The following is a 27367-nucleotide window of genomic DNA, read 5'->3' as shown; positions in this document are numbered from 1 at the left end:
GTCTCAAAAAAATACATGAACAATAGGGCACCTATTTCTCCTCGTTTTAATTTCCTTTACAAAATTCAACATACTGAAATTTTGAAATATATTTCATATCATATGTGATTTCTCAGTAAATAATGGTAAATTGGTGCAGGCTTGCTCAATAAACAATGGTGAACTTAGTTAGGACCTCTTCCAATATTGGTATGTATATATCTGACTAAATTTGCAAGTTTGCACCAGATAGAATATTATTCTGTGTCATTATTCATTTATACCAGCAACAATGCAACTCACAAAATGAATTTTAACTGTTGTCCTTTTCCTCGTACTGTTCATCTTTGTCGCCTGCAACATCAACTAAATGAAGGTTTTAACAAGAATAATGAGGAACCTGTTCGCACTATACTATGCCAGAAAAGCTTCCAAATCAAATCCAGACAAATTAATCATCTCAGTCACATAAGCTGCATCGCCGCCTGCGAGTATTACAAAGTCCACCAATTTTAGCATGCATAGCCACTTAATTAACCAAGTCAAAACAAGTCAAGCAATTCACAATTATCTCTAATAACCACAGTTATCTACTATAAATAGGCACTCTAAAGGTAGACTAAAACTGTTGGAATCTCCAGCTATCCCATAAAATGGGGTCACACATGCGATGGAGTGTTGGAATCTTCAGTTATCCCACATCGGCTTATGGGCCAAAGAGAAAGGAATTTAAATAGAATTACCTTACTCTAACTAACACCGAGGCTTTTTGTGATAAAACCTCACACCTGACGAATTGGGCAGGTAGTAAAGTGAGGACAGTATCAGTGTTGTTGAAATGGATCCTAGGCCCGTCGACCTACAAAAACACACCAAGTTTTTTTAACCAAATTAAAAGATGGAGAACAAGAAAGGTGCAGCAATGCATGTCATATATATCTTCTTTATTTTACTTTCATGTTTTACATCACTTGCAATTGCACAACAGGACCAAAATAGCCTCCAAACTTACATTGTTTTTCTCGAAAGGCCAGTCTCCTCAAAATTTTCTGTTGAATCAGATTTAGACAAATGGTATCAGTCATTTTTGTCTGAAACTACTACAATCTCAAACCAGCAGAGGATTGTTCATGCATACCGCAATGTAGTCACCAGATTAGCAGCATACCCGCAGATATGGGTAATCGCGGTTACCCGCCCATTTAAATTTCTTGGTTACGGTTATGGGTAACCGTTTAGATAAATAAATGGTTATGGGTATAACCATTTACCCTTGAAATTTAAATGGGTGGTTATGGGTATTAACCGTGGTTATAAACGGGTAACCGTTTCCCATTTATTTTATATATGTAAAATTAACACGAACCATGTTCTCTATCAAACAAAACTTAGATCAATGCAATTGACTATAGTGCATGGTTTATATAGCTAATTATATATAGGGGAAACTTGAAATAAGTCCAAATTTGTAAGCAATTACTAGATATAGTCCAATTTTATTCAATTATTGATTTAAGTCCAATGACTCATTGTCCAAGTCATTTTATTTTCATTTTTTGGTCAAAATTGCCCCTCTATTAACGTTATCCTTTAATTCTAGATTTACTTGTATTATGAAATTAATTAAAATTGATTATTTATCTTTAAATAATTCCCTACTTGTGGAATTAGTTTTAAAGTATATCTCATCTTCCATAACTCTTGTATACAATTTGTGCTGTGTTCTCCGATCCCCTTCCTTGTTGTTCAGTCTTTTTCTTTCAAGCTCTTATGATTTCTTCCTCCTTTTTGAAATACAAGGTCACAATTTCTAATTTTTTTCAATGGTATAGAGCTTTGAAGTATGCCAATACACCAACAAAAGGTGCGTTGATGTACGTGGTTGGTTTTGGTTTTGTAGCATCAAATCTTGCATCTTCCAACTTGTCATCCCCACCAGGTCTGTGACAACCCGCTCCAAATTTTACATTTCTATTAATTTTAAAATCGTGAATTTACAAAAATGCCCTAGAGGCAAAGATTTTGACTAACGTTGACCATCATCTTGAGAGACGTATGACTTATTCTTTGAGCATATCCTCGTAGTACTCATTGGTGCGAATGTATAGGCAAAAGAAGTTTGTGAGTCCGGATTATAACAGTATAGTTATGGGCGTTTGAAGTTGGTTATTGAGAGTTAGTTAAAAGATTAAGAAGGACCAATTAGATGAAAAAGAAGAAAATGGCAGCAACCCAATCAGAAAGGAGAAAGGAAAAAAAAAAAAAAAGAGAAAAGGGGAAAGCTAGGAGCTTTTCCTGTGGGTTTTCCGTCCGTACACCTCCACAACCACCCATCTTCCAAGGCTGATTCCGGCCGACTCCGATGGAGTTTTTCGACGCCACCACCACCATTTTGAAGCTCTCATTCCCCACTATAAAAATCCACCCAAGACCCACTTTGATTAACCTCTGTATGTGGTAGTTTGAGGGCACGAAAGTTGATGGTTCTCACGGTGCCCCGACCACCCTTTTTTGATATTCTGGCAAAACAGCAAAGCGATGGCCGATGCCACCACTTGGGCTTTGTAGCCCATCATCCCAGGAGCAAATCCCAACCAATCTTGACCCCGTTGGTCCACCGTAGATGACGAATCGATGTTGGGAAGTTTTAGTCACCACCAGCTTTGTGGGCAAAATTGACCATCTTCCGTCCACTTTTGGACTCATGGCAGGTATGAAAGTTTCTCCACTCACTGAGATCTTCATTTCTGTGAAGTTTGAGAATTTTTGGAAATAGTTGGATTTTCCGGCAAGTCGGGGCGGCCGACTTCCATCCACGACGGCGCGTGAGGCGGCACGTGGCCAGTGGGCCGCCAATGCTATTTTTAGGCTATGTCGAATGTCTTGAATTAAGTTTTAATATTTGAATGACGTAGATTGATCGTTGGAACCTAAATTTGTTACGATACGTTACTTGATAAAAATGTGAATCAACGATCCGACCATTAGATCGTCACCAAACTTGAATACATTATAATACATAATATTTTAAGATAATAGGAATTTATGGATCGGGAATCTGACGTATGGATCTTCCCAAATTAGATTTGTAAGTTAGTAAAATAAATGTTAACCGCCACTTGGTTTTGGGCAATTGGCGGAGATCCGACCGTTGGATCGTAATGAAATTTTAATATGTTATTCTAGAAGCATATTGTGGATCTTTGAGAGTTGCGGATTGGGAATTTGATATGCATATCTTCTGGGTCGAGCTATACAGGGTGTAGACCCTACTTTCGATCTTTGATCGACGGTTGACTTGTGGTCAATGGGTGTCGAACTATTTTTGAATGCCCTTGAGGATGTGTTTTACGTGAATTACGTATTCTATTGATAAGAGTTCTAAGATGTGATTCGATAATTGGTCACAGACGCCAATCATTCGGGGACGCCTCGATGCGTGCGCTAGAGAATCATAGCATGGACTCCAGGTGAGTGGATCTTTTCCTCCTTATCATATGTATATAATTGATAGTTCCGCAAACGTTTCTAAATTCATTTATGCATGTCACATGCAAATAATTAACGTGAACTACGAATGGCTTGATCCCTATTTAGGGTACATAGGCAGTTTAACGAAACGTTAGATGCAGCCATAGAAGATGTGAGATTAAATAATTAAGACAATAGCTTTGATTATGGAATTGAACAATGTGAGGGACATTAGTGTAAAATGTGAGTTTTAACCTTATGTGTTGGTGGTTAAATGTTGGTTATAAATCAATGTATGAAGAATCGGAAAATTGAAGTAAGGAAACGTAAATAGTGATAGTTAATTAAACTAGTGTCTAGTTGAGCTTATCACCGATAATTATTCCCAAAACTAAGTAGTTTGGAAGTGGGGCGTTACAGATTATGCATTTTACGCTATGTTATATTATATATATTTGGAAACACTATGAAATGTTTGGGTTTAGATTGTATCATGGCATATTCATATGTATATTACCTGAATCTAATTATTGTGAATGTTTTGAAGTACCAAATGACGCAGCAGATGCTCAAGTGAGATTCAGGTAAGTACAATTTGATGGTAATGATGGTAGTGAGGACGATTGTGTTGAGATATATTAAAGCTCATAAACCTGCACCCCGGTGTTAGTGCTCCCGTCCGTGGCCATGGCCTAGCCTTCACCTGATTGTTCACCTTTCGCACCACACGTTCACCTTAAATACAAGGTAGGTGCCAGCCTATCGTACATACCACATTAGGTGGTTCCAACTCGTAAGTGACTTGCGATACTTCGCACAGCCTTCACGTGGTCATAGCACTTGAGCATATTTATTTCCACCCAGCTTGTCGTACATACCACTTTAGGGGGTTCCGACTCGTGTGCAGTATACTTGTTGATGAGCTTATTAGCTAGCATATTGATGAGCTATTGGCTAGCATGTTATTAAGCTTATCAACTAGCATATTTATGAGCTATTGGCTAGCATGTTATTGAGCTTATTGGCTAGTATATTGATGAGCTATTGGCTAGCATATTGATGAGCTATTGGCTAGCATGTTATTGAGCTTATTAGCTAGTATATTGATGAGCTATTGGCTAGCATGTTATTGAGTTATTGGCTAGCATGTTATTGCATATTCATGAGCTATTGGCTAGCATGTTATTGAGTTATGTTTATTGAGTTATTGGCTAGCATGTTATTGCATATTGATGAGCTATTGGCTAGCATGTTATTGAGCTATTGGCTAGCATGTTATTGTGTTATTGACTAGCATTGATTGATGAAATATGTGATGAGATATGAATAAGTCGTACATGTCACTATAGGTGACTTCAACTTCTATGCTAGCCATGATTGATGAGACATGAATAAGTCGTACATGTCACTATAGGTGACTCCAGCTTGCGTGTTAATATGGTTTATTAAGAACATGATTATTTATATTGCTAATGAGATGCTGAGTAGTATTATACTTCTGAGTTTACTGTTAGTATACTTTTGATTTCATACTTCTACGTAGTATGATTTGCTGGAAACTATTTGAGTTTTACGGCGAGGGGTTACTACTTTTGATAATGGAAATGATTTTGAAAATCTTTGTTTTGACCACTCACACTTTCTATTCTTTTCACCCCTCTAGGTTCTAGTAGCATGGATCCTATCGACGAGGACATGTGGCACTTCCAGTTCTTGTGGCTTATATTGATGGTATAATTATTTTCTTTGTTCACTATACTTGTCTTATGCTCTGTATCACGTGTGAAATGGGTTCATACCTGCTTACCGCGTAGTTGTGTATATAGATACTTTTAAGTTTAAATTTATTCACATTTTATACACTATCACACTTTATGGCTTCATCACCTTCCAGGTGTCGGCCAGCAAAGCTCGATTTCGGGTTCCTAGTGGACATTCTGGGTCGAGGTATGTCAATTTTGTATCAGAGCATAAGTTTGGTAGTATTGTGTGCATCACACGCGTGATGTGAGCAGTCTTGGTTCTTGTGTTTAACGTTCGAATCATGCCACCTCGTCGAATATGGAAAAATATGCTAACTTTTCTTAAGTTTTGGACAGTTATGTTGTCTTCACGACATTATAGATGGTCATTTGGGCAATTGCTTAGAATTAAAACGAAGATTTCCCTTGAGGGGGAAAGATGTAGATTTGAGACAAGTTGATGGCCTAAGTTAATGTATTGATAATCGTGTATCACCAGAGATTTTACCAAATAATTCCATCATCATTCTTCCGTTGTTAGAATTGATCCTTTTGAGATTGGAAATCTCAGCTAGTTTTGATTTCTTGGTAGTATTGTTAGAATATCACTTAATAGAAATCTTACAAAGTCCCATTTTTGTTAGGACTCTGGAAATGTCTCACGTGGCAATGTGGTGCTAAAGTGGTAACACTTGACAGAAGAACAGGTTGGGAAATTTCTTTTGGTCCTTGGTAGTTTAATATTTTGTGACGTTACTTTTCGATCATCAAGAAATCTCGTTAGATTATTCTTAAATTTTACCTCTCTATTTTTGGCTTGGGACAACGTTGGAATTGTTCAGTTTTTTTTTTTTCATACTTCATCCTTTTTGAAATCGTTCGACTTTTTAATGTTAATCTACATCAGCTTTGTGCGTACCCTTAACTTCACCTCCTAGTATTAAAGGCAATTGGGTTGATTTAGAGTCACCGGCCTATTTCCCATATCATTTGGATAGGGACGATGCTAGCAAGAACCATTTGGAATGAGCTATTTTATCCATGACTTAAAGTTAACATTTATCATTTTTTCTTAGAAATCAAATGATATTTCTTGGTGGAGAACATGTCCGAAATCTTTATCAACCTTAGAACTTCTTAAATACGCTCAATTTTTTTTTTTTTGAAACAGACTAAGTTTTTGATAGAAGAATCTAATTAGCAATTATGAGTATCGATATGGAGTTACCTTTAACCTATCAAGAAATGGTTCGAATGATTATAATCATTTTGTTATATGAGTGGAAGTTGGGAAGTATCATTATTCACTATCAGTTCGAGATATTTTGTATGTGTAGAGAATGTGAAAGTCAATAATTGTGATGCTGAACCAAGGTTACGCTCATGTGGTATTTCGATTGGTGGTAGTTTTACTTAAGTAGAAAACAATATTCTTCCAGCCTTAAAACTTAAAGTATTGGCAATAGTTATTTCCTTCAAATGGGTGTTGAAATTTCAACAACAAGACACTTGTGAAGACAACTAAGATAGAAGTGGGATGTAGTCAACTTCTTCGGGTAATGTGATCTAGAAGTTCTCTTTGTGACGTGATCAAATGTGGAAGTAGGGAAGGAATAAAATCGAGGCTCCCTTTGATGCGTTTTAGATGAATCCTCACTCTAGATACAGCCTGCTTTTGAATAATGTTGGGGGGATATTGAGGTTATAGAGTTCAAACTTCCTGGAGAACTACAGTTTTCTAATTGCGCCGAGAAGATGATGACTTTTTAAGAAAATTGCTCCTAGACTTCTATACAAATTCAGGCAAACAGAAACCCGACAAGATTATCATCTTGGTGTATTTATATTTCATCGTGTTACATGTTTCACTTCCAAGCCTTTCGAAGTCTTTATGAGGGTTTTGAGTATTAGAAGTTGTTCAGTATTGCATTTCTACCCCTAGACTAACGATTAGTCTGAAATGAGTTACTCAGACTTTAGTGGACAAGTTGCATCTTGTTCATCCCACCATTAACATGGTTGCAGTATATCATTATCTCTATTAGTTACTTGTAACCACGGTTACAATTTTGGGGTTAACTATGGTATCATTGGAGTTGACATATAGAGATTTTACGCACAACGCATATTTAATAAATGCTTACTTTTGTTAGAATTATGGGTAACTACGATTACATTCCGAATTAGGAGTATGGTATCATTTGAAATATAATATAAATATTGTATGTGCAGCTTGTGATTTACAAAAGATTATTACGAACAAATATTTGATTGAGATTATGATGTAGAAAATTTATGTTATTGACGATGTTGCCTAAGAAGGTAGTGAATGAGTGCGATCGAGGCATGTATGTGTATTTCCCATTGAGGAGCAAGATGGTAATATTGCACCCTCGAGAATTGTTACTTGCTTATCGAGACAACAGTGAATTGTCAGTATTGTGGGCTGTAGGCCGTAATATTAATAACTTATTCGTTGGGTTGTTAAGCAAGTAAACAAGTAGATCATTCTACGTTAATATTTGTATTTACTTATTTAATTAGTTAATTGTTGTTTGGGCTTGACCCAAAAATAATACATGCTTAATTTTGAAGTGCGTTACGCTTTGAACACGTTTATGAAAAATATTAGATTTTGGCATGGTACTGAAGGAGAAGGAAAGTAGGAATTTGGAGGTATGAAAGGAAAGTCACTGCACTCCGATCACGACGAAATGTCATCCTCTTTTATGTAGTCACTATAACTTGATGTCTTCTTCGTGTATGTATTTGCATACATCTCTCTTTAATTTTGAGTATTTTACATTTAACTGATGATTTAAAATTTCGGGGACATAATTTTTTAAGATGGGTAGATTGTGACAACCCGTTCCAAATTTTATGTTTCTATTAATTTTAAAAGCGTGAATTTACAAAAATGCCCTAGAGGTAAAGATTTTGACTAATGTTGACCATCTTCTAGAGAGACGTATAACTTATTCTTTGAGCATATCCTCCTAGTACTCGTTGGTGCGAACGCATAGGCGGCAGCCATTTGTGAGTCCAGATTATAACGGTATAGTTATGGACATTTGAAGTTGGTTATTGAGAGTTAGTTAAAAGATTAAGAAGGACCAATTAGATGAAAAAGAAGAAAGGGTAGCAGCCCAATTAGAAAGGAGAAAGAAAAAGAAAGTTTTTCCTGTGGGTTTTCCATCCGTACACCTCCACGACCACCCATCTTCCAAGGCCGGACCAATTAGATGAAAAAGAAGAAAGGGCAGCAACCCAATCAGAAAGGAGAAAGAAAAAAAAATAAAAAATAAAAAATAAAAAAAGAGAAAGAAAGCTGGGAGCTTTTCCTGTGGGTTTTCCGTCCGTACACCTCCACGACCACCCATCTTCCAAGGTCAATTCGGCCAACTCCGACGGACTTTTTCGAAGCCAACACCACCATTCCCCTCTACAAAAATCCACCCAAGAACCACATTGATTAACCTCTCTATGTGGCAGTTTGAGGCCACAAAAGTTGATGGTTCTCACGGTGGCACGACCACCCTTTTTTGATTTTCCGGCAAATCGGCAAAGCGATGGCTGATGCCGCCACTTGGGCTTTGTAGCCCATCATCCCAGGAGTAAATCCCAACCAACCTTGACCCCGTTGGTCCACCGTAGACGACGAATCGACGCTGGGAAGTTTTAGTCACTGCTGGCGTTGTGGGAAAAATTGACCATCTTCCGTCCACTTTTGGACTTCATGGAAGGTATGAAAGTTGCTCCACACACTGAGATCTTCATTTCTGTGAAGTTTGAGAATTTTTGGAAATAGTTGGATTTTCCAGCGAGTCGGGACGGCTGACCGCCACCCACAGCGACTCGTGCGGCGGTGCGTGGCCAGTGGGCCGCCAATGTTATTTTTTGGCTATTTCGAATGTCTTGAATTCAATTTTAATATTTGAATGACGTAGATTGATCGTTGGAACCTAAATTTGTTACAATACGTTACTTGATAAAAATGTGAATCGACGATCCGACAGTTAGATCGTCACCAAACTTGACTATATTATAATACGTAATATTTTAAGATCATAGGAATTTATGGATCAGGAATCCGACATACATATCTTCCCGAATTGGATTTGTAAGTTAGTAAAATAAATGTTAACCGCCACTTGGTTTTGGGCAATTTGTGAAGATCCGACCGTTGGATAGTAATGAAATTTTAATGTGTTATTCTAGAAGAATATTGTGCATCTTTAAGAGTTATGGATTGGGAATTTGATATGCAGATCTTCCGGGTTGAGCTATACAGGGTGTAGACCCTACCATCGATCTTTAATCGATGGTTGACTTGTGATCAATGGGTCTCAAACTATTTTAGAACGTCCTTGAGGATGTGTTTTACGTGAATTATGTATTCTATTGATAAGAGTTCTGAGATGTAATTCAATAATTGGCCACAGGCGCCAATCATTCGGGGTGCCTCGATGCGTTCACTAGAGAATCATAGCGTGGACTCTGGGTGAGTGGATCTTTTCCTCCTTATCATATGTATATAATTGACAGTTCCGCAAACGTTTCTAAATTCATTTATGCATGTCACATGCAAATAATTAACGTGAACTATGAATGGCTTAATCCCTATTTAGGGTACATAGGCAGTTTAACGAGACGTTAGATGCATCCATACATGATGTGAGATTTTAAATAATTGAGACAATAGCTTTGGTTGGGGAATTGAACAATGTGAGGGACATTGGTGTAAAATGTGAGTTTTAACCTTATGTGTTGGTGGTTAAATGTTGGTTATAAATCAATGTATGAAGAATTGGGAAATTGAAGTATGGAAACGTAAATAGTGATAGTTAATTAAACTAGTGTCTAGTTGAGCTTATCACCGATAATTATTCCCAAAACTACGTAGTTTGGAAGTGGGGCGTTACAGATTATGCATTTTACGCTATGTTATATTATATATATTTGGAAACACTATGAAATGTTTGGGTTTAGATTGTATCATGGCATATTCAAATGTATATTACCTGAATCTAATTATTGTGAATGCTTTGAAGTGCCAAATGACGCTGCGGACGCTGAGGTGAGATTCAGGTAAGTACACTTTGATGATAATGATGGTAGTGAGTACGATTGTGTTGTGATATATTAGAGCTCATAAACCTGCACTCTGGTGTTAGTGCTCCCGCCCGTGGCTAGGGCCTAGCCTTCACGTGATCGTTCACATCCCACACCACACGCTCACCTTCAATACAAGGTAGGTGTCAGCCTATCGTACAAACCACATTAGGTGGTTCTAACTCGTAGGTAACTTGCGATACTTCGCACAGCCTTCACGTGATCGTAGCACTTGAGCGTATTTATTTACACCCAGCCTGTCGTACAAACCACTTTAGGTGGTTCCGACTCATGTGCAGGTATACTTATTGATGAGCTTATTAGCTAACATATTGATGAGCTATTGGCTAGCATATTATTAAGCTTATTGGCTAACATATTGACGAGCTATTGGCTAGCATGTTATTGAGCTATTGGCTTGCATATTGATGAGTTATTGGCTAGCATGTTATTGAGTTATTGGCTAGCATGTTATTGCATATTGATGAGCTATTGGCTAACATGTTATTGCATATTGATAAGCTATTGACTAGCATGTTATTGAGCTATTGGCTAGCATGTTATTGAGCGATTGACTAGCATTGATTGATGAAATATGTGATGAGATATGAGTAAGTCGTACAGGTCACTATAGGTGACTCCGACTTATATGCTAGCCATGATTGATGAGATATGTGATGAGATATGAATAGGTTGTACATGTCACTATAGGTGACTCTAGCTTGCGTGCTAATATGGTTTATTAAGCACATGATTATTTATATTGCTAATGAGATGCTGAGTAGTAGTATACTTCTGAGTTTACTGTTAGTATACTTTTGATTTCATACTTCTACATGATGCGAGATTTATACGCACACAAATTAAACCCTCTTTTTATCAATTGTAGTATAAGTATAAGTAGGGATCGTTCTAGACCGGGGATTAGGAGGGCTTGCTAAAACCTTCTAAATTGACTTAAAAACATAAAAACACAATATAAAACACTATTTAATGCTCGAAGAAAGCAAAACTAAAAATAAGAAAGATTAAGACTAAGACTTCAACGAAATAGGGGGGAATTGGATTTGGACGAATTTAAACTAAAATGAATACTTGGAAACAAAACAAATTGTAAATATGGATTTGACGGAAATGAATGGATGGGAAGCTAGCTAAGGGGTTCATCTCCATACATGTTACACTTGCATAATAAAATGATTTTCAATTGCATTTCAATAAACCATGAATTCTCAACACCCCGGGTTAATTAGGTCCGCTTAAATTAACCGTCAAGTTTTCCTTAAGTTAATGAATTGGATGATTGCATACGACAACCCAAAGCATTCCTCACAAGTTCCCTTCATGAATTGCATAATAGAGAAACAAGCAAGAATCATTAAGCATCATGAAAACTATAAGTGTTGACGAGGCATTCGTTACTATGATTGCATGAAACTTATGCCAAGAATTCGTTTAACGCGATTGTTTATAAGCAACCTCCACTACTTGTGAATATAAGTTCATAACGATTAGGTGAAACTCACTTATATTCTAGCGTCATATTCATGCATGAAAATTAAGCGTTCATTCTCAATAAACATACATAAATAGGATATCAATCAAATAGTTAAACAAATTGAATTCACAACTTATGAAACGTAATTAAAAGTAATCAAATCAAAATGCAAGCATAAACATATATTTCGAATCCCCCCCTAGCTAAAGGGGGGGTTTAGTTCCTCATACAAAACAAAGAGAATTGAAATTAAACATTGAAATCAAAGAAACGCCTAAACATTCCAACAACTCAAACTTGAATTGTATGAACGTTTAGGCCCTCTTCTCTTCCTCTTTATTGTAGCATAAGGTCTAGGGATAATTGGTTTGGGGGATGGAAGTGTGGAATGGAAAAGGAATTATGGAAATAGGTGAGGAGTGGTGGAGAAAATGGTGCAGAAAATGGAGAGAAACTCACGGCTAGAGAAGGAATGGAGTGTTTGTGTTGTGGTATCTACAATGGAATGAGATGAGATGTAGTGGGGAGTGAATGAATGACAAATGAATGAGAATGCAAGGGTATTTATAGGAGGAATGGAGGTGTATATGGCTGTTTGTTTAGGATGCAAGTGGCTAATTAATGATGGAAAAATAGCTAGGAAAACATGTGAAAGCTGGAATTGCATGTGAAGGTGTTGGAATGGTGTGTGAAGGCACGGCATAGGGATGAAATGAATGATTAAATGTGCATTGATGGAATGATGAAGAATAAAGGATGCATGTGGGTTGAAAATGGCTGAAACAAAGGGGGAATAATGATGAAGAAAAGCTGGAAATGTTAGGGAATGTGCATGGCATAGGAAAGTGAATGTAGATGGGTGCATGTGTTGGTGATTTGTTTGTTGGGAAAAACTTGTGAAAGCATGTGAATGTTGTTTGTGTGAAGTGTGTGTGAATGCATGTGGATTAAAGAGTGAATGATGGCTGAAATAATGATGGAAAACAACTAGGAAAAGTATGGAATGCATGTGAAATGTAAAGGGAAAAACTGGAAATGGGAATGAAGGCCACGGCATGGGATGGAGAATTGATTATGGATGCATGAGTTGAATGATTTCTTGGTGAGGGATGTGGAGTGGTTGAATGTGGTGCAATGATAATGTTTTGTGGCTGAATTGGTGGTGGAATTATGATGGGAGTGCATATGATTAAAGAGTGGGAGTGCATGTGGGTGAATGTGAAGGGAATGCATGTGTTGATGACTAGGTTAGTGGGTGGAAATCTGAAAATGGCATAAGGGAATGGGAGCTCACGGTTTTGAGTTGTTTGTTTGTGTGAAGTGTGTGTGAATGCATGTGAAGATGCTAATAAATAATGCATGTAGGGTTAGGAAATAAAATCATAACTTAAAGGGAGATGATTAAAGGGTGTTGAAAGGTTTGAAATGCATGTGTTGAATTGGTGGTTGAATGATGAAAGAATAAGTGAATGATTATGATAAGTGATAAGTGAATGATTATGATAAGTGTATGATATGTTAAGTGATAAGATAAGTGGTTATTGATATGTAGATGAATGAATGATATGATAAGTAATAAATATATGATATGTGGTGATGATAAGATAAGTGTATGATATGATAAGTGGTGAATGAAGGAGTGGAATCTTGGAATGTTATGCACGACTAAGGATATAGGAAAGGTTTAAATGTTGGAATGAAGGAGTGGAATGTTGGAATGTTGGAAAGTTCGTCCAACACTTTGGCTCCAAGCATAAGCTATCCATCCTTAGCCCAAAAGTGCTCCAAACGTCTCCAAAATGCATCTTTTTGCTCCTTTAGCCCTTTTGGCCTACAAACACACGAAAATAGCTTAAAGTACTAAAATAACTAAAGAAACATAACGTAAATGCACGAGAACAAGCCATTTAAGTCGCATGAATATGCTCCTATCAAATACCCCCACACTTATCTTTTGCTAGTCCTCGAGCAAAACAAAACAAAAGAAACTAGAAACAAAACAAAACGAACAAGTAAAACACAACCTAAACCTTCCAACAAACGTCTCAGGGATTTCCAAAACACATGACAAGTTAAAAATCATTATTCACACAGATTTTAGCCATCATTACACTTAAGTACATTCTTAATCATAGTCACCACATACTAGTTCACAATTAAACATTTAAAACACATTTCGAATGCAGTAACATGCCTTTAGAGAAATTGCTCAAATCCTTACAAGATATGCACTCGTTTTTCACACAGATTTTCTGACTACACACCCTACACTAGTTATATGTGAGAAGATTGATGTAAACATGTAGACGAACACTCACATATGTTATAACAAGGAAAGCATTTTCTGGATTTACGATAATGACATGAATATGATCTCATGAATGGAATGCTACTACTTAGAATGAGAACCAGTGATTCCATAAGCTCATATCAATTTCAAACTCCACATTATTGAACACATAACGATCAAGATAGAAGTCAAAGGGGTGTAACGGGGCTAAAGGTGTTGGCTAACAATGAAAGGTGAAGGATAAACAAACATTCTTAAAGCAATAGTGAGCAAAGTATTGATTTAGGCACTTAGAATTCCCTTAAGAACGCAGAAGTCAACTTTGAACACCCAAGGGAAAGTCACACAAAACTTAGGGCCAAATTCAACTTTTTTGGACCCTTTCTTCAACCATCAACGCTCGTGAGTTCATTCTTACTTATTTTCACTCTTTTTTTTTTTCTTTTTTTTTTTTTTTTTTTTTTTTTTTTTTTTTTTTTTTCTTCTTTTTCTTTTGAATCTCAAAACATACATATAAACGTAAGAACAAACTTTTACTCCCCCACACTCATTTTCTTGCATAATGTACTCAAAAGGAATTCATTTTAGTCATGCTCACTATCAATTAAGAACAAGGGTGTGGACTGTCCTACACTAGGCTAGGTGAGGATAATGTGGGTAAACAAAGAATAAAGGCTAAACAAGGCTCAACGGTGTTAAGACTTACAATATATACGAAATATGGGAAGTAAGGCTATTTGGCTATGGTGGCAACTACACAACTTCATCTTGATATATGTTATGCAACTCAATATCATGCTTTGAATGAAACGGATATAAGTTCTAGCATTTAGTTCTATCATGATACAATTGCATTCTAAGTAGCAACCAAGCAAGGAATAATGAGATCATTCAACAACTTTAGAAAACAAAGAATCACAGAAAATAACTCTCCAAAGAAGGTAATGGCTCGAGTCTCACAGGGTTGTAGCGTTTGTTTGAGTTCCTTCCTTCAAGCATGTTACAAAAACGAATTTTTCTTTTATGATTGCATGTGAAGTCATACATTATAACCATAACTAAGCATAAACCAAGAGTAAATCAAACTTTTCTCTATGTTTATAACTCTTTTTAACAGTCATGCAATTACAAACCAAATCCTTATCATTGTGTTGGAAGGTACCCTACGACACAAACACACAAAAACAACTTTAAAACAACTCTTTTTGGGTTTTTCAAGACAATTTTTCAAATTTTTATGGGATTTTCGAATTTTTTAGTCAAAACACACTAAAACAGTTTAAAAACATTTTTAAAACAGCAAGGAACAACACTTGAAGTTATGGGTGATAAAATTCAACGAATTTGCATCAACATACTTAGTTACCCCCCCACACTTAAATCAAACATTGTCCTCAATGTTTTAAGCATAGATTCACACAAAACATAAGTAAACACACAAACAACAACTAAACATACTAAACATGGCAGAATGTAATTAACAAAGAGAAGAGTTTAGAGACGCAAATCTGGTTATAGAGTGTAAATTCCATCTTCTCCTTGGTAATTGCATTGAGGCTTTTGATCTTTGTGATTCCACAGGCTTCTCTTGAACTGGTTTCTGCCCATCGTTGATTTTCCTTTGTGCTACTTCTTGAACTGGGCAGCAGGATGGTTCTTTTGGTCTCCCCCGAAGGTCTGAGCATACCCTTTTGGTCTGTTTCTTTGTTCAATCTTTCCAATTCGTATTGAAAAGGGTTGGAGGATAACTCAGCCTATGTTTGTCTCCACATGCTTCAATGTATCATTTTCACTTGCCTTACTCGCTCCCCTTTGCAGAAGTGGTCCCTTCTCCGGAAGTGTATCAACCGTTGAAGATGACTACTCGAGAGCAACGCTAGGTAAGCAATCAGGAATAGATTCCAGGCAGTTGGCTCCAGATCGGAAGATTGACTCCAAGTGCCGGCTGATTGCTTCTTTTACTTTGCCATGCGAGTAAGAACAAGGACAAAGAAAAAGACAGGGAAAGAGCATGATATGAGATACTTTTGCTTTTGACCTTGATGATATGAGATACCTTTGCTTTGAAGAAGCGGTGGATGAATCAGCACATGCTTCAAACCGCCGTTTCCTCCTGGGTCATATGTACTCCAGGCATCTGGTATCATCTCTGGGGAAGAAGAAAGAATTGAGTATTTTGAAAGGCCTTGCTGGGAGTGCACCCTCAGAGGTGAGGGAGAGTTGGGCATTTTCTTCAGGTTTGCCCTGCCATAAAAGACGAAGGTCGACATATATGGAGATAATATCAAGTGGTGGTACTTTTTACCCTTGTCGACAAACGTTTTGATCCCGCAATTCCGGCTTTTTGAAATGGTGGCGCCTCTTCGATCTTTGAATTCGCATCTTCGATTTCTGAGCAGGCGCCCCTTCGATTTCTGAACGACGCCCCTTCGCTTTCTGAACGACACGTGGTAGTGCAGATGCGGCTCCTTTTTACAAAGCTGCACGCGTTTTCTGAAAAGCAGAGAAAGCGTCGCCGAACTTTGCGCTTGTCGGCTAAAGATGTGTAGTTGCGATGATGGCCTCCACGTGTTTTCAGCTTTGTCAGAAATCTTTTGACAAAGTTGAACGCGTCTTCTGAAAAGCCGAGAACTCGTCGCCTAAATTACGCCGGAAATTCCGGCTTTTTGAAATGGTGGACGCGTCGCCTTGGCTTCTTATAGAGCTATCGATCACCACAACAAACACACTCTGAAGAACTCCCATTCTTGAAAATCGACTCCGACCCTTTGAAAATTTACTCCATCAACCCCTATCTTTGAACACTTTTGAAAAAATGGCAAACTCATCGAACCTTAGCTTGGAATTGAGCCTTAGCAGTGATACGGGCGCGCCGCGTCAAGGTAACGTATGGCGCCCTTCTTTTTTATCTTCTAACGGTCCTCTTTCAGGTGAAGACTCTGTGATGCAGGACGCCACAACAGCTACAATAGTAGCTAGGAACCTCCTCACTCCAAAAGATAGTAGGCTGCTGTCAGGACGGTCTGATGAGTTGGCCGTTCAAGAGTCCCTCGCACTTAGTGTTCAGTGTGCGAGCTCTGTGTCCAACATGGGCCTACGCCTGCTTGCCCGCTCTCGTCAGGTGGAATCGTTGATGGCAGAGGTGGAAAGACTTAAGCAAGAGATCCAGCAGCTTAAGTACGAGAATAGAAGTTTGCATGTGCTTGCAAATAACTATTCGTCGGGGATGAAAAGGAAGCTTGATGAGCTGCAAGAATCTGAGGGTCGAATTCACAGTGACCGTCAAAGGCTTGCGTCTTATCTCCAGAGGCACCTTTTTCCTGGGTCATCCAGCGCTTGGCCAAGTATTGAGGCCTGGAATGCTCTAGCTCCGATGCCTCCCGCTCCGATGGCTTCCGCTCCGATGCCTCCCGCTTCTATGCCTCCCGCTTCTGCGCCTTCCGCTTCTGCGCCTCGTAGTGGGGCTTCACGTAAACAACCTTTGTGAAGCTCCACCTTTCTCCATGTTTAGTATCTTTCTTTCAATTTTTTTTTTTTTTTTTTTTTTTTTTTTTTTTTTAATTTTTTTATTTTTTATTAACATAAATAAAATCAAACGGCATGGAATTTATCTTTGAATGGGCGGTGATACTTGAAATGATCCGGTAATAGTTTAAATTCCAGATTGGGTGCCTGAATCATTAACCACATGTTAGTATAAAAGAAAATTGAAATTCGGGGAGGTGGCTTACCTGTGTGCTCCAAAATGAACTCCAGAATAAACACCCCTTCGAAAGTTATGACTTGTCCCGTGTCATAAAATCCAACTTCCTTGGGAATTGTGGTTTCAAATTTGTCCTCTTTGATGCCTTCTACATCTTCTCCAGCCACTACCTTCTCTTGAATCATTCTTCTTGGTGTACAAAGTCCTTTGAAGAATTCAACACCATCTAAAACTTGCTGTGTTGCACCAAGAATTTGAATAGCATTTTGCACCTTTGGGAAGGCTTCCACGATGTCCTTTTTACTCTCTTCTTGGTTGGGAATCAAAAACCTGCTAGGAAAAGGGACATTGGGTGGAATAACATCAGAATAACATGAAATTGGGACGTCCTTACTGGTGGTGGGTGGTTTAGAGGGCTTAGGGGGCTGCGGCAAGGGTTGTTCTACCCTTGCCGTGTGCATGTCTTCTTCCTCCTCCTCAATTAGCAGCTCTTCATCCACTTCTAGGCTATGTTTGGACATTTTTAGGTCAGCTCCAACCTCCATAGCACTTCCCAAAGTGATAGCATTATGGATTTCAAAATCTTCCTTCGAGTTTTCAATAGTTGAGTTGGAAAGTTCACTTTGCTCTTGAATTTGTTTCATGAACTCCATAATCTGCCCAAATTGCTCGTCCAATTTACCCAACTTCTTGTCTTGATTTTGTTCGTCCTGCGTCAAAGAGGTTAGTAATTGAAAATTTTTATCATTATCCATGGACATACTTGAACTTGATTGGAATTGTTGTGGGGGAGGTTGTGGTGGCTGCATAGGTGTTGTATTGAACTCCTCATATGGTTGCCAATATGCTTCTTGTTGAGCCTCCTTGGCTTGATTTTGTGACCCCTGCGCCAAAGAATTTATTTCATTAAGAATTTGAATATAATCTACTGGCGAACTTGAATTTAATTGAGCATATTGCATATGAAGTTGTGGTGGCTGCATAGGTCTTGAATAGAACTCCTCATATGGTTGCCAATATGCTTCACGTTGAACTTGTTGATCTTCCCACCATATAGAGTTTGAATGATCCCTCCAATCTCTTTGTGGACATTGATTGGCTTGAAATCCTTGCCTATATGAAGCACCAAATGTAGGGACACTCTGCATTGTGGTCCTCCCCGGCAACGGCGCCAAAATTTGATGCGAGATTTATACGCACACAAATTAAACCCTCTTTTTATCAATTGTAGTATAAGTATAAGTAGGGATCGTTCTAGACCGGGGATTAGGAGGGCTTGCTAAAACCTTCTAAATTGACTTAAAAACATAAAAACACAATATAAAACACTATTTAATGCTCGAAGAAAGCAAAACTAAAAATAAGAAAGATTAAGACTAAGACTTCAACGAAATAGGGGGGAATTGGATTTGGACGAATTTAAACTAAAATGAATACTTGGAAACAAAACAAATTGTAAATATGGATTTGACGGAAATGAATGGACGGGGATTAGGAGGGAATGCAAATCTCTTGGAAACTGACTCAAAAACGTAAAATAAAGTTTAAAACACTAAACTAGACTCAAAGAATGCAAAATTAAAGTTTAAAACACTAAGACAAACCAAAAACTCAAAATGCTTTAAAAAAAACACAAACTAAAATGATTTCTAACTAAATTGACATTAAAGTAAAGGGGGATTTAAGTTTATACGAAATTAAATTAAATGAACAAATTAAAACAGAATGTAAATATGGAATTGATGAAATGGAATGAATGGATGATAGAATAGCTAAGGGGTTCATCTCCATACATGTTACACTTGCATAATAAAAAGATTTCCAATTGCATTTCAACAAATCATTAATTCTCAACGCCCCGGGTCAATTAGGTCCGCTTAAATTAACCGTCAAGTTTTCCTTAAGTTAATGAATTGGATGGGTTAGCGCAACGCAATTCACAACATTCTCCAAAAGTCCTTTACGTGAAAAGCACAATAAAGATACAATCAAAAATCATTAAGCATCATGAAAACTTTAAGTGTTGACGAGGCATTCGTTACTATGGAATACGCATGAAACTTATGCCAAGAATTCATTTAACGCGATTGTTTATAAGCAACCTCCACTACTTGTGAATATAAGTTCGTAACTATTAGGTGAAACTCACTTATATTCTAGCGTCATATTCATGCATGAAAATTAAGTGTACACTCTTAATAAACATACATAAATAAGTTATCAATCAAACGGTTAAACAAATTGAACCACAACTTATGAAACGTAATTAAAAATAATCAAATCAAAATGCAAGCATAAACATATATTTCGAATCCCCCCCTAGCTAAAGGGGGGGTTTAGTTCCTCATACAAAACAAAGAGAATTGAAATTAAACATTGAAATCAAAGAAACGCCTAAACATTCCAACAACTCAAACTTGAATTGTATGAACGTTTAGGCCCTCTTCTCTTCCTCTTTATTGTAGCATAAGGTCTAGGGATAATTGGTTTGGGGGATGGAAGTGTGGAATGGAAAAGGAATTATGGAAATAGGTGAGGAGTGGTGGAGAAAATGGTGCAGAAAATGGAGAGAAACTCACGGCTAGAGAAGGAATGGAGTGTTTGTGTTGTGGTATCTACAATGGAATGAGATGAGATGTAGTGGGGAGTGAATGAATGACAAATGAATGAGAATGCAAGGGTATTTATAGGAGGAATGGAGGTGTATATGGCTGTTTGTTTAGGATGCAAGTGGCTAATTAATGATGGAAAAATAGCTAGGAAAACATGTGAAAGCTGGAATTGCATGTGAAGGTGTTGGAATGGTGTGTGAAGGCACGGCATAGGGATGAAATGAATGATTAAATGTGCATTGATGGAATGATGAAGAATAAAGGATGCATGTGGGTTGAAAATGGCTGAAACAAAGGGGGAATAATGATGAAGAAAAGCTGGAAATGTTAGGGAATGTGCATGGCATAGGAAAGTGAATGTAGATGGGTGCATGTGTTGGTGATTTGTTTGTTGGGAAAAACTTGTGAAAGCATGTGAATGTTGTTTGTGTGAAGTGTGTGTGAATGCATGTGGATTAAAGAGTGAATGATGGCTGAAATAATGATGGAAAACAACTAGGAAAAGTATGGAATGCATGTGAAATGTAAAGGGAAAAACTGGAAATGGGAATGAAGGCCACGGCATGGGATGGAGAATTGATTATGGATGCATGAGTTGAATGATTTCTTGGTGAGGGATGTGGAGTGGTTGAATGTGGTGCAATGATAATGTTTTGTGGCTGAATTGGTGGTGGAATTATGATGGGAGTGCATATGATTAAAGAGTGGGAGTGCATGTGGGTGAATGTGAAGGGAATGCATGTGTTGATGACTAGGTTAGTGGGTGGAAATCTGAAAATGGCATAAGGGAATGGGAGCTCACGGTTTTGAGTTGTTTGTTTGTGTGAAGTGTGTGTGAATGCATGTGAAGATGCTAATAAATAATGCATGTAGGGTTAGGAAATAAAATCATAACTTAAAGGGAGATGATTAAAGGGTGTTGAAAGGTTTGAAATGCATGTGTTGAATTGGTGGTTGAATGATGAAAGAATAAGTGAATGATTATGATAAGTGATAAGTGAATGATTATGATAAGTGTATGATATGTTAAGTGATAAGATAAGTGGTTATTGATATGTAGATGAATGAATGATATGATAAGTAATAAATATATGATATGTGGTGATGATAAGATAAGTGTATGATATGATAAGTGGTGAATGAAGGAGTGGAATCTTGGAATGTTATGCACGACTAAGGATATAGGAAAGGTTTAAATGTTGGAATGAAGGAGTGGAATGTTGGAATGTTGGAAAGTTCGTCCAACACTTTGGCTCCAAGCATAAGCTATCCATCCTTAGCCCAAAAGTGCTCCAAACGTCTCCAAAATGCATCTTTTTGCTCCTTTAGCCCTTTTGGCCTACAAACACACGAAAATAGCTTAAAGTACTAAAATAACTAAAGAAACATAACGTAAATGCACGAGAACAAGCCATTTAAGTCGCATGAATATGCTCCTATCACTACATAGTATGATTTGCTGGAAACTATTTGAGTTTTACGGCGAGGGGTTACTACTTTTGATAATGGAAATGATTTTGAAAATTTTTGTTTTGACCACTCACACTTTCTATTCTTTTCACCCCTCCAGGTTCTAGTAGCATGGATCCGTATCAATGAGGACATGTGGCACTCCCAGTTCTGGTGGCTTATATTGATGGTATAATTATTATCTTTGTTCACTGTACTTGTCTTATGCTTTGTATCACATGTGAAATAGGTCCATACCCGCTCACCGCATAGTTGTGTATAAAGGCACTTTTAAGTTTAAATTTATTGACATTTTATACACTATCACACTTTATGGCGTCGTCACTTCCAGGTGTCAGCCAACACAGCTCGATTTCGGGGTCCTAGTGGACATTTCGGGTCGGGTTGTGTCAAGGCCCTCTCACAATAGCACTAGTTAGGTCGTTTTGACTGGGAACATTGCCATGAAAATATGAGTTTCATGTGTGCACTGGTAATTTCTTCCTAATTTTTAGTTTGAACTTGGATTATACATATTTTTCTTTTCACCTTTACAGGAAATGCATTGCTTTGTTTATCTACCTGTATTATATATTTCTGTAATGAATCTATTTGTATATTTTGTTTATTCTACCTGTGTTATAGATTAATTGTATTTTATCTACCTATATATCACAAATTTTTCTATCTCAAATTAATTGTGTTATGTACCTATACAATATGGTTTTGCTCATTAGTCTATTTATATCACATATTATTTTGTGTTATCTATCTATATGATAGGTTTTTATTCATAGTCTACCTATATCATAGATTAATTAATATTATCTACCTACATCACAAATTTTTTATCTACCTCGACAACGTTTCTTTTAATTTTTTATAAACTTATAAGATTGGTTGTAATGTGTTTTTAAAATGTTTTTAATTAGAAAATGGATAGATAAAGGTATTTGAAGATTCAAATTTTTAAAATTTTAAATTAAAAAAATTAAGAATTTAAATATTTTTTATTTTCAAGGGGCAAAATAGGTGTAATAAAAAATCAAATAAAATTGGACCCAATCCGAAACAGGTGAATTTTTTGGACATGAACCAAACTTTACGTTAATACTTAACATTATAGGTTAAACAACTCAAGAATATTGTCTTCTAAATAGTTTTCATAACCAAAAATACGTAACAAATATTATATTACCTTCATTGGAAACATGGATTAGTAGTAAAAGTTTTCCCAAAAGATTAGGAAAATAAATAACAATTCCCCTCAGCCCCACTCACTTAATTCAACCCAAGACATGTTCCTCAAACATGTTGCGACTTGCCATTTCAATTAAAAATATCATCCGTAAATTATTATTTCAATTATTGGAATGGTATAAGGACTTAAAAAAATTAAAATACGGAAATGTATGATGAATGTACCTATAATGGTGTTTAATTGTCAAAAAAAAAAAAAAAAATTATGACAATTTTTTTTTTTTTTTTAATTTTCAAGTTGTTAAAAAACACGTAGACGGGTGAGAAATGCATAATGGTCAAAAAAAAAAAAAAAAAAAGGATAAACGGGTTAAAAAGGGTAAATGGGTAAACGGGTATTAAACGGTTATGGTTAAATGGTTATGGGTATGGGTATAACCGTTTAGGCAATTACCCAACGGGTAAACAGTTATGCAAGTATGAGCATAAACGGTTATGGGTAAATAACCACGGTTACCCGCCCGCCATAACCGTTGCCCATCCCTAATTGACACTAGAGGAAGTGAAAACAATGGAAAACAAAGAAGGGTTTTTGTCTTCTCATCTCAAGATAACTGTGCCTTTGCAAATTACTCATAGTCTTGACTTTTTGGGGTTACACCAAGGATATGGACTATGGGAACAAGCAAACTACGATGAAGGTGTGATCATATGACTTTTGGATTCAGGGATTGGACCTGATCATCCATCGTTCAGCGACGAAGGAGTTTCCCCTCCTTCAGCTAAATGGAGTTTCCCTTCCTTCGGCAATAACAAGCTTATTGGTGCAAGAAATTTCGTAGGTGCAAACAGAGGAAATATTACAGGAACTCCATTTGACTACAATGGTTATGGCACCCACACTTCTAGTACTACTGCTAGAAATTTTGTGAAGGGCATAAGCGTGTTTGGAGAGGTGAACGGCACGGCGGTAGGCATGGCACCTTATGCTCACTTGGCAATGTACACAGTCTGCAGAGGGCCTGGTTGTACGTATGGTGATATCTTAGCTAGCCTTGATGCCGCTATTGAAGATGGCTTAGACGTGCTCTCCTTCTCACTTGGAGGCCCTCACGTCCCTTTTACAATGATGTAATTGCGATTGGTGCATTTGTAGCAATTAAAAGAGGAATATTTGTCTACTGCATAGTTGGAAATTCTGGTCCCTTTTATGAGTCTTTATCAAATGAGGCTCTGAGCAAGTACCACTTACAGAATATTAAAATCATAAGATGAAAAGCTTAAAATCACATGATGAGAAGCTTAACTTCGCTTGCTCCCAGGGTAGCTTCCTTTTCATCAAGAGGACCAAGTAGACCTGTTGAGAGTTGAAATGTAAGAGACAAATTTTTCCCACATCGGTGAGGGACAAGCCCAGCTAGTGGCTTATATGGTCTTGGGCTACTTCTCATATTGCAAATTGGTTTTATGGTGGAACCTTAATTTCATCATGGTATCAGAACGGGTTGTCCTCGTGTGAAGCCAAATAGCCACTCGCGCTCCACATCACCCAGTTGATCATGGTATCAGAGCAAGTTGTCCTCATGTGAAGTCAAACGACCACTCGCGCTCCACGTCACCCAATTGTTATCCAGGTGTAGGCTTGAAAATCTGCCACAAGTGCAGGGGTGTGTTGAGAGTTGTTCCACATCGGTGAGGGACAAGGTTTTCTATGTGCTTACATGGTCTTGGGCTACTCCCGATATTGTCAATTGGTTTTATGGTGGAACCAACAAATTTGTCCCACATTGGTGAGGGACAAGCCCAGCTAGTAGCTTATATGGTCTTAGGCTACTCACCATATTGCCAATTGGTTTTATGGTGAAACCTCAATTTCATGAAGACCAAGCCCTAGAATTCTAAAACCTGACATCATTGGACCTGGTGTTGACATCCTAGCTGCATGGCCTGAATCAGTGGACAATGCCACGCTTCATAATCCTAAGGAAACATTTAACATAATTTCTAGTACCTCAACGGCAACTCTTCACCTGAGCGGCATTGCAGCTTTGATCAAGAAATCTCACCCTGACTGATCTCCAGCTGCAATCAAATCTGCCATCATGACAACCGCTAATGTACTAAACCTTGCAGGCACACCCATCGTGAATCAAGATCTTACACTTGCAGACGTTTTCGCAAATGGTGAAGGCCATGTCAACCCTGCAAAAGCAAATGACCCGGGGCTCATCTTCGACATAAAATCTGAGGATTATTTTCCTTACTTGTGTGGATTGAATTACAATGAGATAGCAATAAAGATCGTCACACAACAAACAGTGAAATGCTTTGAAGTCAGGGTCATACCAGAATCACAGCTCAGTTACCCTTCATTTTCTATTAAAGCAGGCCCCAACCAGACTCAGTCTCAGTATTATATAAGGACTGTGAAGAACGTCGGCCCAGCTACGTCAGCTTACAACTTGGATCTTTTAGTACCACATCAAATGGGTATGAGTGCGAATCCTCAGGTACTTACATTCACAGAGGTTAACCAGGAGATTACATACCATGTCCAATTTATCGCATAAGATGGTGCTAGGAATGATGGTGTTCCATACAGTCAAGGATACTTGAGATGGTTTTTTGATAAACATAATGTTACTACCCCTATCACTATCATCTTTGACACTCTGCAAGATTAAAATTTGTTGCTTTAGATGCTTATAATTTTAGTATCTTTTTTTCATGATCCACTTTAGAGAGGAAACATAAAGTTTTCCCTGCAATTTGCTACAGGATTAGAAATCGTGTGAAAAATTATGTTTCAAAGGTATAAACGCATCAACTCATATAACATCTAATTAAATTACTGGAACAACATATTGACACACTTGATAAGAAAATTCATAAACTATTTGACAATATGAAATCAAATAATCTCAAAAAGGATGACAAATGGATCCTAGAAAGTGGAAATCCTACCATATATATATATCTATATATATATATATATACAATTAACAAATTCTCATTGAATGATAACAAAAAAGGTATAAAAAGTAATTCAATTGTACCATATGCCTTCAATACTAGCCAAAACAGGTCTTTTCACTATGCAAGAGCTATTAACCCTTTAACATATATGTATATATATATAATGAATATACAAATTGTTAACAACATTGCTTATGAACTATGTACTGTAATAAATGCATGCAGTATTACGAACCCTAATTGCTTCTTATGTATTAGGTTATAATCATTTAATGGAAGAGACTCACTCGAAGATGAAGCCATGATGTTTGAGATGTGATTACGACCTTCCTTTCTCTTGGAAACATGTTGGAACTCTTGCTCTCGATAGGGCGAGCATTTACCTTATGAGATCCCAATAAATCTCCCGAGAAAGGGGGTCGAAACCCTTGTTATAAAGATGCAACTGCTCCACCTATCATGGTGGCAGTTGCCATTAGTTTTCCATATGAGCAAAAAATGTAATCAGAGGGCCAACACAAAACATTCAAATTCCAATGATTCAAGTTACAGGACACTTTAGTCCTAACGATGATGCCAAGCATAACACACAGAAACAATGCAATGGATTCAATCACTCAACCAATTCCCAAAAGCATAGACAGATACATCACTGAATATTTAGCATTTCACCTCAATAAACAATTCCAATTTGAGTCAACTCATTGTGATCCGGGCTTAGTCAATTGAGTCCACAGACTACCAACTCGGTCAGAACAAAATTTAGAATCTGGAGCAAAGCAATATTTTAAACTACTTTAACATACACATCTAGAACAAAACTGGATTTCAAGTGCAAGAAAGTCAAGAGATGGCATGCTACCTTGATCAACCGACCTAGTTTCCTTTGCTAAGAAACCTACAACTATTCTTTGCTACTAAAGGCCATCAGTATAAAAGAAGTTCAAACCTCATTCTCTCCATTAACCCTTGCAATGAAACCATCAGATCTTTGGTTTAATTTTTGATCTTCACCAAGTAAATTGAGCTCATTATCTTCATATATATCCTTTTTCACCTCCTCCACTACTTCCTCACTTTCTCCAACCAATCCTCAAAAGTAAAAACATGAAGAAAAAAAATGATATTGTAGTTAAAGACCCATATAATTGACGAGATTTCTGGTAAAACCTATGAGAGAAAAGATGAAGAACAAAAGAGTTTTCAGAGATTATTTGCAGAGAATTTAGAGAAGCAAATCATAGCTGCTCCTCTAGTTGATTTCATTAATACATTCATTCCCTTGCATTCATCTTTATCTAGCTACAACCTTTGTACGTTGTCCTTCAAATTACA

General features: G+C 37.3%; 1 pseudogene; it reads left to right on the top strand.

Annotated features, from left to right (window-relative positions):
* The first annotated feature begins 877 nt into the window (after window positions 1-877).
* Window positions 878-25740, top strand: LOC137721888 (subtilisin-like protease 3; annotated as a pseudogene).
* The last annotated feature ends 1627 nt before the right edge of the window (window positions 25741-27367 follow it).

Source organism: Pyrus communis, chromosome 17, assembly GCF_963583255.1.
Source record: "Pyrus communis chromosome 17, drPyrComm1.1, whole genome shotgun sequence".
In the NCBI taxonomy this organism is placed as follows: domain Eukaryota; kingdom Viridiplantae; phylum Streptophyta; class Magnoliopsida; order Rosales; family Rosaceae; genus Pyrus; species Pyrus communis.
Note: the sequence above shows the minus strand (reverse complement) of the source record. Positions and strands in the feature narration are given on the sequence as shown.